Source organism: Dasypus novemcinctus, chromosome 11 (genome assembly GCF_030445035.2).
Source record: "Dasypus novemcinctus isolate mDasNov1 chromosome 11, mDasNov1.1.hap2, whole genome shotgun sequence".
Lineage (NCBI taxonomy): Eukaryota > Metazoa > Chordata > Mammalia > Cingulata > Dasypodidae > Dasypus > Dasypus novemcinctus.
This window is the reverse complement of record NC_080683.1, coordinates 106,756,565-106,769,008: the sequence shown is the minus strand read 5'-3', so window position 1 is coordinate 106,769,008 and position 12,444 is coordinate 106,756,565. Positions and strand designations below refer to the sequence as shown.

At 34.8% G+C, this 12,444-nt stretch overlaps 1 protein-coding gene across 7 annotated transcripts in view; it reads left to right on the top strand.

Annotated features, from left to right (window-relative positions):
* The window catches only part of PTPRK (protein tyrosine phosphatase receptor type K), a 575,029-nt gene that overhangs the window by 340,351 nt on the left and 222,234 nt on the right, over positions 1-12,444 (top strand). The window lies entirely within an intron of this gene.

The window sequence follows — 12,444 nt, the reverse complement described above, 5'->3', positions numbered from 1 at the left end:
GTTTTATGTAGCCCACGAAGTTGGGTGGGAACTTAAGCTGTGTTACACCCTACTGATGTGGTCGAATCAAAGACCTAATCTTGAACATAGTTTAATCAAAGACATCTGAGCTGAATCTAATACAATCAAAGGGTATCATGTCCAGAGTAATAGGCCAGTTTACAAACATAATCTCTCTTTTTGAAATTCATACATAACCTCAAACTGCTACAAATACTGTTTTTCTTTGTGCCTGTTTTTTGTTGTAAGTATAAAATATATGTAATTTATGCTTATTGTATTTGCTGTCATGCCAATTCATTGAGTATCTTTCTACAGGTCATTCTAACCATCAACTTTAATGATTTCTTAATATTCTGTTGGATGTAATTTTTTCTCATTTAATATCATGTTTAGTACTTTATTGGCTATGTCCTGGAATTTGTTTAAACATTTTTCTATAGCTGCAAGTTTGGACTGCCTGCATGGTTGGCCATGGTAAATCCTGGAAAGAGGCTCATGCTTATTTTTTTCTACATGAAGGAAAAATTCTTGACATACTTTCCAATTGCTTTCTCAAAGTATTTTATCCATGTCCTTTAATGGCACCAGCAAGCTCATGCATATAGTCATGCAGTTTTATTGTGAGAAAATACCATACAATTAGTCAAGTCTATCTCCCCCATTTTTCTGGTTTCCTGGGCACTTGGATTCAGTAGTAACGTTGTTTGATCAATGTCAAACAGCTTTTGATGAGGATCCAAGACTACCATTCATGCTGTCTTTTCTTTTTCCTTTTCTTTCTTTTTTTTTTTTTTTTAATGTGAGTATCTCATGCTTGTAAGACCTGTGTTAGGTACTGGCTTTTCAAAGATGAAGACTCCTACTTCTAGTCACTCATCATAGTAGCTCACACGTGTTGTTTTCTTACTGTGCAAAGGGCATTGATCTTAGCAGTGAAGCAAGGCTGCCTGGGTGTATAACTTCTGCACTCAACTGCCGAGAGTTTCGAAGAAAAGACATGTAAGTAAATCATTAGACCAGTAAGTGGTAGAAGAGATGTGCTTTTCAACTGTGTGGGAGCATAAGAGGCAGCTTGCTCTCTGTTTCCTACCTAGAGAGTGGGTGAAAATTTGAAAGGAGTTCTGAAGTATGAGTAGCATTTTATCAAGTTGAAGTTTGGGAATCAGTGAAGTCCAGGCTCAAATCTGACTCTTGTACTTACTAATGAGCAAATGTCTTAATCTTGGTAAGCCTTTCATTTCTTCATCTGTAAAATTAGGATCTTAATGGAACCTGTCCAGTTGGATTGGGAAAAAAAAGAGATTTATTTATTTATTTATCCATTCATTATTTATTTATTTATTTATTTATTTATTTATTTATTTATTTACCCCCCCCGACTTGTTTTTGCTATCTGTTCTCTGTGTCCATTTGCTGCATGTTTTTTTTTTTTCTTTATGTGCCTGCTGTCTCCCTTTGTTGCGTCATCTTGCTGCGTCAGCTCTCCGCGGTGCAGGCATGGGTCTTCAATTCTCCGTGGCATGGGCGTGGGCCAGCTTGCCTTCACAAGGAGGCCCTGGAATGTGAACCCAGGGCTTCCCATATGGTAGACAGGAGCCCAACTAATTGAGCCACAGCCGCTTTCCCAGTTTGATTTTTGTGTGATTGTTATTGATTTTCTTGAGAGTCAATTGTTAAATTTTCAGAAAGTTTGCCAGCTGTTGTTAAACCGTTATTGAAAAATAAATTTTGTAAATTTATAGCTATATAAATTATATTTTTAAAAAGATTATACGTACTTAAAACTTCCTAATTATTTGAATATATTACCCAACAATCTGCATTCTAAGGCACTATGTCTCTCTTACCTATCTATGTGTTGGTGATACTATATAATGTGCTACTGCTCACTTCTTCCCAGTTCTGTGTTGGGAACTTAAAAACCATAAATGGGAATATTGAAGCATGGAAATAAGCATATGCTGTAAATCAGGGCATTGTTTAACTTTCTTTTTTTTTTTTGGAGAGTCAGTTAAACACTTTCCTGTATGCCCCTGGCTTGGAGATAATATAAAGAGCTTACTGAGCATTTTGTATGGTAGAGAAGAAGCCCACAGTAAATATTAGCTGTTACATTACAAGCCATTTCATTAAAAGTAATCTTCTGTGATATTTAAAAAATTGCAAACATGTAGAAAATCTGAACAAATTAAATAGTGAATACCCAAAAATCTTCCATTACAATGTACCTTTTGCTATATTTTCTCTATTATCCATCATCTATTTTTTTATTTATTCACCAGTCCAACTTTTCAATAAATTGCTACATTAAACATATTTTATGCAAGGGTATGAGATTTTAGAGAGATTTGTCTAAATGTTTTTTGTTGAGAATGTTTAGAATTATTTGTTTTTCAGAAATATTTCTCTAGTGGTAGTTTAGCGAATGGATTGGAAGGAGATTAGACTGAATTTCAGGGAGATTAGGAAGCTGCTACATCAGTCAAAGCAAAAATTGATCAATGCTTGAATTTAGGCAGTGAAGATAAGAATGGCAATGAGGAGACAGAGGTGAGATTTGAGAGGCACAATCAAATTGTGACAAATTGGAAGGGAATTCTGGCTTGGAAAATCAAAGTAGAGTAACAAGTTTTAACCTGAAGGGGTAAAATATTGGGGAACATTTAGAAGAGAAGACTCTCTTTATTTTTGGAAGTGAGATATTGGATAGGCAATTACATTCATATGACTACAGTTCAATATAGTGGGCAGGGAGAACGCTACTTCGATTTTGGATTTATCATTTCAGTCATGCTTATGCTATGATTTGATTAAGTTAGAAATTATAAGTTTGTTTCAATTGCCTTTTCAGAAATCACACTTTTAAAATCGATTATATTATACACATTATTATCTTAGTGCATGAACTCTTCAGATTACTGAAGTCTCTTTGTTCAAGGACAGAAACTGCTAATAATTTTACATAGAGACAACTTTGAAATATATAACGGGCTGTTTTCTCTTCACAGTTGCATTAAACTTTTCAGTATATGCTTTAGAAAGTGTGGTCGGATGTTGAATTGGGATAACCATAGGTGTCATTTTAGTGTCCCCAGGATGGTCAGCCAGAGCTACATGCCAAGGGCATATTCAGCCTGTGGCTTAGGGTTGATTTTCACCCACTGATCCTAGGCAGAGTGGTAACAGAGCACATAGGTGTTGAGTGCACTTCTTTTTCCCCATCTTGCACTTAGCTTCCATGATACACTGCCTCAAGATTTGCGGTGGTCTGGCGTCACACGGGTGCCCTCAGGAGTCCCCGCATCATGGCAGGAGAGGTCACGGGTGTGTGTACCCGTGATTACAGCAGTGCTGGAGCCCTCCTTCTCTAGGTGTTTTACATTGATATCTTCCTAGCAAGTTATAGCACTTTTTTTTTTTCTAGTTTGTACCAAATTCTGCACTGAGTTCTTTGAGGAAGTGAAATCGTTGATTTAATTCTCTGAACCCTCAAATCAGAAGCCTTTGTAGAACAAGTTTAAATACTTAGCCTTTCTAAGGAATTTCCCCCAATGGGGAAATAAAGCACCCATTACAGCTCAGAGGAGAAAATAAGTGTTCCTGTTCTGTCTGATTTTAGTGGCATGTTCTTATAAATTAGAAGTACGTCAGCAAGACTGAATTAGTTTATTACAAGAATGGCAATACAAATATCATCTTAAGGAAATAATAACACAGTGGCTCATTAATAAAAAAAAAAGGTAGGGAAACTCTTAGTGATTCATTCCTTAAGCTGTTCCTTAAACATATAATAGCAATTGTACTGGTCAGGTTAATTGATCTCTACTTATTTCAGCTGATCTCTTTTAGTCTCAGCTTTTTATATTCAGTGTAATTTTGTAAAAATCAGCAAGCCCTTTTAAACTTACGTTAAATCATAACAGTTATTTGGTTGTGTACAATTTCAGTGAAAATATTATCAGGATATATTCTAAAATTGGTTGATCAATCCCTTTATTTTAAGCATACAAAGTAATATCAACTCTACTAAAAAATTGTCTCTTAAAGAATGTGTTGAATTTGGAAAGCTGCTAAGCTCCTGTAAATATGTTTTTGACAGAATATATGTGAATATATTTCTAATCTATAGTTAAAAATGAAATATTGTAAATATCATCTTAAATTTAAAACCAAGAATTGATCTGATAAAGTAATTATTTCAGAATTAGAAATAGTCTCCTAAAAAACAAGTGTTTAATTACATCCCTTTTTATATTAATCAATTAATGCTCTGAAAAATAGAGAAATAAATGTCTTCCTGCATGCCTCAGAACATCTAAACAGAACTTCTTTCATATTATAAATAGTACATAATATTCTTATTTTCATGAGGCTAGTAAAGCATTTGTTATATTGAGGTTTTTAGCAAGGAATATTGCATATGTCTTCTTAAAAATATATTCGCAGCTTAGACAGGTATTATTTAAGGAGTTTGGAGTGAGAAATGGTTTGGCAGTATAGCAAGGCATATTACAAGTGACTGACTTGAAAGAAAAAGAGATAGACATTTCCCATTACTACCTTCTGTGAAGGTACTTGCATTATCCCCTAAACAACTTCATGCTCCTGGCAATAATCATGCAAGGTCATTTTTGCTTTTTTTTTTATACTAATAGGAAAGTACAATTCAATCTTTTTGACAAATAGTGCAGCACTACTGCCTTAGCAAATTTTCATCACTCAAACCTAGTTGATGTATAGTAAGTAGTGACACACTGGCTGAAAAGACTTTGAATTAACTGTGTTGAGGAAAATACAGTTTACTGAGGGGAGGGTAGTTACACTTTCATGTACACTTTCAAACTTTCTCTTCTCTCTCTCCACATCACTCTGCCCTCTTTCCTGCCCTGAGTTCAAATTCATCCTACTTCCTTATTCCTTTAAACTATGTCACTATACTTATGAAATGTTTTATGGTGATACTAAAGGAAGTTTTTTGGGAAGTATATCATTTGCTTCTTTGTATTATTTTGTCATCATTTGTGTATGTGTGCATGTGTGTGTGTACCCATACAATCTAAGGAGTTCATAAATTTGCTTTTTTTCTGGGGGTCAATTTCGTTTTAATATTTTTGATGAGTTTTCTCTTTTTGCTTTATTTTTTTAAATTTACCTGCCATCCCTCCCCCAGATGGTTCTCTAGGCTGTCTGCTCATTGTTTGCTTGCCTTCTCCAGGAGGCACCAGGAACCAAACCTCGGATCTCCCACTTGGGAAGAGAATGCTGAATGGCCTGAGCCACATCCGCTCCTCCCAGACTGTGGTGTCTGCTGGCTTTGTGGCATCTGCGCATTTAAGCATCTGCTCATTGTTGCAGTGTGCAAGTGTCTAGCTCTTGTTCCGGGGGCATCTGGCACTCACTGCGGCAGGCGTGGGCATATGTCCATTCTCCCCAGGAGGCATTGGCACCCAAAGCTGGGACCTCCCATGGTAGGCGGGAGCTCAATCACTTGAGCCACATCCATTTCCCTGGGGGTCAATTTCTGATCTGACCTGTGATGTGGATTCTATAACCATAGCCTCTTACAGTCATTTATAATCTGTCCATTGGTGTGAAATATGGACATTCTGCCCTTTTGCTTTTATGGTTTTATGGGTACAAGGTTTGCACTCCCACAATGTACTTTACGGTAATGAGTGGTTAGGAAGGACTTGCCATTTAATTTTTGATTCTTTAGTTGTTAGAACTGCTTATCTCCTGAAGAGGAGATAAAAGGTTACACATTGTTACTTTATAAGATGACCCATGAATTCTCAGTGTTATCTCCAAAAGTGGCACTCCTGAGAAAGAAGTCAGTTATTTGGTAACGTAATATGTCATGTAAGGTTGTTTGTATTTTGAATAAAAGAAAGTTATCGATTTGGGAAAAACTATCTTTAGAAAATGCAAAGGCTAGATTCACTAGTTTTCTCACCCCTCTTAACAAGATAAGGAAGGAATGTTTAGTCTCTTTATCATTCTCTCCCAGTACAGTAGACTGTGCAAGTAGAGTTACTGATACCACTTTGGATAGATAGACGTTAGATGTCAGTGTAGCTGTAAAGAAACACTTACTCACCCTGCTCACTTACTTGTTACCTGGCGGGGAATTTGGTTCTTTCATAGTACCCACAGTCATCCACAGGATGATTTTGTAGTGGTTGCTGTATGAAGTTTCTAATTTTATTTAATTAGTGTTTTTCTAAATTAAAATTGAAATCTTATTCTATTCAAAAGTAATTAATCATATTAGGTATGATATATACACTAATATACTTAAAGAATCCAAAAGGCATTATTAAAATATGTTCACAGTTAAATAAAATTTAACTGATAAAAACAATTGAAACAGTAGGAAACCTCTTGCCGTAAGTTGCACATACTCATTCACTAGATTTTCAGCATGATTTTGTCACTGCTAATTTATTTTGCATTTCATATCAAAGAAATGCCATATTCTCCCATGTTGTTGTCAAAAATGCATGGCCTTTATTATAAAAATATTTGTATTTTTCATCTAAATGTGAGATTGGCCTTCAAATTTTATACTCGTGTAAACACACACATAAGCATTTTTTAAAAAATAACATGGTATAGAGGAAATTTGTAAGAATCTATATGTTCAACTCTAGGAAAGTGTTTTTTGTAAATTCCTTCATGTCTCTGCATTAAATATTGTGTAGCCATTTAAATTATAGGTACAAAACTTAAATAATTTGAAATGTGAATATGACTTAATATTGTGAAAAAATTAAGGTATGATGAAATCAAACTGAACTATACTGTGTCATGCTACTAGATAGGATAATTTTGCTGGTAATTTCCTCATCACTTAAGCTTACTTAAAAGCATTTCATTTATAAAAATAAATATTTTTATAAGCCAAAATTTGCCAAAAACAATAAAAAGAAGAGATTGATTGTTAGTCCAGTCTACTTGTAAATCTTGCCTACCAGAGTATCTTCCTACAGTTGAGCGGCTTGGAAAACAATTTCTCCAAAAATTATTTCGGCATAATCTCTGTATAGAAAATTTTGCTATAACCGAACTTTTTATATGAACCCATATTACCTTTGGATAGCAACTATTAGAAAACGTAATTTAGCCCTTAGGGGTGGGGAAGTTGTGTGGAAGCAGTCTTCACATTAAACAAAATCAATACCAAAATATTTGAGATCAAAAGATGCTGGAATAATATAAGAAATTAATTTTAAGTATGCTTTATTGTTCAATTTAGAAATGAGTTAAGTATCAGTCTTTTCTCCTGGCAAATATTAATCTAATAAACATTTTTTAACTCCTGGGAACAGTTTTTAATTTAGAAATGTATGTTTTGGGTTATTTCTTTTATTCCAGTGCTTGACAGCAAACAATAAGTTAATATAATATTTCCTATTGCAATTGGATTATTTTTTCCTGGCCCTGTGCATTTTTCTGAGCCATTTCGCTTTTCTCACTAACCAGGCTCTAATAGTTATTTGTGTTGGGGTAGGTTTTTCATTTGTATTTATGTGTAAAGCATAGCACAGACTATTTATTTTGAGGCAAAACATTGGACTGATTTCAAAGAGATTTTTTGTTGTTATAAATGTTTATTATTTTTTGTGGAGTTGAATATTTTATCCTGAGTGGTGATACTTTATTTCTAGTTGTTTCCTGGTAAGATTGGTAACCCAGGAGATCTTGGAAAACAGAAACTATAATATCAATGTTAATTTTACAGGAACTGAAACAACGTAATTCAAAGGGCCTTTATTAGTTACGCATTTACATAAGATTATATGTTATTTACAGTTTTCCTAATTTTAAGAACAATTCAGAGTGATTAACTAGATCACAAAGATTTCATAGAAAAGCACTAGACTGATAAATAATTTGGATGAAAGGGACAATAAGGAGTGAAAAAAAATAGATAAACTTAAGAATAATGAGAATGAACAGAAACTTATGCCAAAAAGTGATTGAAAGAGACCATAGATTTGGTTCTGGAGATGGTAGTAGCAAAAGTAAAATCTACATCAATTAATAACTACAGTATTTATTATTGTTTATAACAAAACGGTTACAACATAAAAACTGCTCAGTTTTTGACACACAACTGTTTTATTTAATGATTGCAAGGACCCTGAGAGGTGGGAACGTTGTTATATTTTACACATAGAAGTTTTTTTTGCCCAAAATCCCACAGCTATTAACTGGTAGAGCTGAGATGGGAATCCAGACAAGTCTGACTCTGAAATCTATAATCTTAACCACAAAAGTTACAGTTTTTGTAAGAAAATAAATCAGTTGCTTCAGAAAAATAAACGTTTTCTTAATTCTGAGGATAAGAAAACAAGATCTGTGGGGCTCAAGCTTGATTCTAGGATAAAATGGAGCCTTCCCAGAGGAATGCCTGAACTGCTCAAGCTTCAGGCAGTCTTGTGAATGAATATCTTTTTGCTCTTTGTGGCGTCCAAATTATTTTGTCTTCAGGCTATGAGCAAATTGATTTTCTAGAAGCAGTGTCTCCTATGAACAGTTAATATTAAAACCAAGAAGGCTTGCTGGTCAGAGTTTTAGTGACTGTCCTTATCTTATGGAGAACTCGAAGAAATACTCTTATTATGAGGAATTCATCTATTGTGCACAGTTTTGTTAAATATCCAAAGCAAGTTTAAAATAGTTTTTAAACATTTTTACATGCATGTTTTATTTTTCTATCATTTCTTACCTAACTATTGACCTATAACCATAGTACGATGTAAGCTTTCTACAAAGATGAGATTTTATGTTTTGGTTCCACTGAGTTTTCATAGACACTTGTATATTCATTCATAGCACCTATGGATTTATTATATGTTTTATTACTAATTTTCTTCAGGCAGAGAAATGTTGGAAAATTTTCTTTTAGTAAAGTCAATGAGGAAAAATTGAAAGTAATCAATTAATGAAATAATCAATTTATGGAAATCTCTCAATTGGCTTTCTCATTGTGCGTACCTTTTGGGTTTGTTTTACATTACTTTATGTAAATATTTTTAAAATAAGGTTAATAGCTGCCAATTCCAATGTTGCCTAATGGTTTGGAGATTAAAATGTCAACAAGGGAAGCGGACTTGGCCCAGTGGTTAGGGCGTCCATCTACCACATGGGAGGTCTGCAGTTCAAATCCCGGGCCTCCTTGACCCATGGGGAGCTGGTCCATGTGCAGTGCTGATGCGCACAAGGAGTGCCCTGCCATGCAGGGGTGTCCCCTGCATAGGGGAACCCCACACACAAGGAGTGCGCCCCGTAAGGAGAGCTGCCTAGCGCAAAAGAAAGTGCAGCCTGCCTAAGAATGGCACTCCCCACACGGAGAGCTGACACAACAAGATGACGCAACAAAAAGAAACACAGGTTCCTGTGCCGCTGACAACAACAGAATCAGACAAAGAAGGAAACACAGCAAATAGACACAGAGAACAGACAACCGGGGTGGGGGGGGAAGGGAAGAGAAATAAATAAATAAAATAAATCTAAAATAAAATAAAATAAAATAAAATAAAATGTCAACAGTGTTAGTATAATATTATACAAATAATGCTATCTATCTTTTAGTTTGTATATCTTAAATAAATAATTAAAAAATAATTTGCTTTTTAAAATGTTTTTCAAAGATGTAAAAGTATCATGATTTTATAAGGTCATGGGCATTTTGGTGTTTTTGTTTCAACTTTAAGCATAGTCGTGTGATTTTACTATTTTAAATTAGAGTAATTCTTGAGTAATATTTTAAAAAGAGACTCTATGTCAAAATAACATCTATTTTTTTTACTGAGGAAAGTTCCATTCAACAATTCTATATTGTATTGAAGAACTTTGGAAAAGTCTCCCCTGAGTGTTTCCTTTTATACATTTCTGTAAAGTTTAGTTTACATTGAAACACAAATTTAAGGATCTCATGAAGTCACCTTCATTATAGGAAGTACTCCTACTATTCTTCTTAATTCTAGAGAGAGACAGTGTAGAGTCTTAGATTTGAACAGGCTTTAATGCCAGGCTAACTCACTTAGAATTCCGACTCTACTAATTAATAGCACTGTGATCTTGGAAGAGTTACTTAACTTCTTTGTACCTCCGTTTCCTCATCTACACCCACTAGATGGGGTTGCTTTGTGGATTGTCAATTAATGCATAGGAGTACTTTAGAAAGTATCTGGCACAAAGTAAGTGCTTGCTGAGTATTTGCCAAAACTCTTTCATGTTAGTCATTTTGATGCAAGGAAACTACTTTCTCTTCATCATTAAGGCAGGTACTGGGTTTTTTTTTTGTGCAAGTGGTAACTTATTGTTATAAGTTTTTGCTTGCCATGTATAAGCCTTGGAACCAACTGATTACAACTGTAGCTGAAGGGAAAGAACCCAGCCCTTTCTCTTCAGAGTTTGTTTCTCACCTTCATAGTTCTCCCTGAAGCTCTAGTTGAAGCTCTATGTCTGGCCTAGAAAAACGATTTTTCTCCTAAGAGAAAAACATAGAGCTTCTGCATATACATCTTTTATCAATTACTTATTTACTCATTTGACAGCCATCTATTTTCACCTGATATTGGTTATTAAATAACAACAGCCTCTAGTCCTCTGAAAGACTTTCTCTTGCCTCCCCTCCATCCAAGCAGGTGCAGGTTCCCGTCTGGGCCTCTCAGGACTTCCCTAGGACCCAGAAACTGGGATAATGCTGGGTCCACAGGGCCCTCCACAGCCCTATGCAGGGCTGTATTCCAACTCTGTTCTGATTGGCCAGAGCCTGGGCCTTTGCAGATATTGCTTTTTAATATTCTTCCATCTCGATTTGTGTCTTCATTTTTTCTCCTTTTTGTGATCATAATATATATCTATATCTGTGTCAACAATCCAGCTCTGTCAGCTAATGATTACAAACAGAAATTAACTTAAAACCTATGTCTGTGTTTTATAATAATTTTAAAAGATGGAAATACTACTCCTTGTATTAATGGTCCTGAAGTTGACTCATATCATTTATTTCTTTATCATAAATTAGAGGTGTTCGGGAGTTGGAGTTTTACCAGAATAAGCCATAATAGTAGTGCACAGCCAATTTCATAGTAAAGTCATGTACAACACACGTGTAAAGCCATTTGTCATCCAGTATAGCCAGTGGTAGGTGACAACATTTCTTTTTGAAGAAAATAGCTGAAAGATAAACAGAGGGTCATAACTTCTGAGAACTGAGATAGCAGGGTCTTGCTTCATTCAAGAACAGTAGACGTGCTTTATTCATGGTGAAATTTGCATGTCTGAACATGAATGACTGTCGTCTCCAAGCGTTACCTCTATCTCTGATTCATCCTTAAAGTTCTCTTTCAAATAGCCTTACTTATACATGGATATTTATATGTGTATATAATATTTGTGCTATAATAACTTCAGTGATAACCTTTACCATAGCAAGCACAATTGTGTTTGATTACAGGTTGTTCCCAAGGAAAAGGTGGAAGGAGTGAGAGATTTTTGTGTGTATGGGTGGGAAGTTGATGGAGGGGAATGAAAAATAGTCCTCTAAAACAGAACTTCTTAATCTGGATGTCCCTGAATTGACTTCAGGCTACTGGAGAATTTGTACATGAAAAAAAATTACATCCTTCTTTCCATTAATCTCCATCTCTCATTTAGCATTTCCTTTCATTGTGAATATTGACCACACCCTATGGTAGAACTAGAAGTGCCAGTGACATGGTCTCCAACAAAAATCCAGGATATTTTCATATCACATTATAGGTGTTACAGACATCTTGAACTGGAAGTTACAGTAGTCATTAAACCTGCCTCTGTTCAATGCTTTAAGAAAGTAACTCATTTATTTCTGTATCATATATTTTAAAAAATATTTTGATAAATGTGTGTACATATAACTGGTTTCCTGTGCAATTCTGTGTATTTCATTGTCTGCATTTAAAACCATTCTTAAGGGTACTGGACTTCATAGATTGCCAAAGGGATCCGTGGCATAAAACAGTGTAAGAATCCATGCTCTAAAAGTTAAGCTAACTCAGTCTTAATAGTAACCTTTGCTCTCTTCCCAGTGCAGCAACATCATCCATTTTCCTCGCCATCAACATAAAGTTATAATGAAATTTAGAAGTCTTTTTCTGTCAATCTCTTTAATCATGTCAATGTCTTATTTTTATGGAATAAATGTATTTCATATAAAGAAGATAAAGAAGTCTTGGTAACCCAAAGATATTTAAGACATCACAGTGAAGAAAAGGCATTTACAAAAATTTTACAGCATTTGCAGCAGAAAAAAATATTGTTTTAATAAGTGATAGCCTAAACATTGTAGGTTCTATTCTTTATAGTCTTTAGGTCTCATCTTGCTCATCTGAAGTAATTTTAAGAGGAATAACTGATACAGCTGGAAAGTAATATATAGCACCTAAAAGT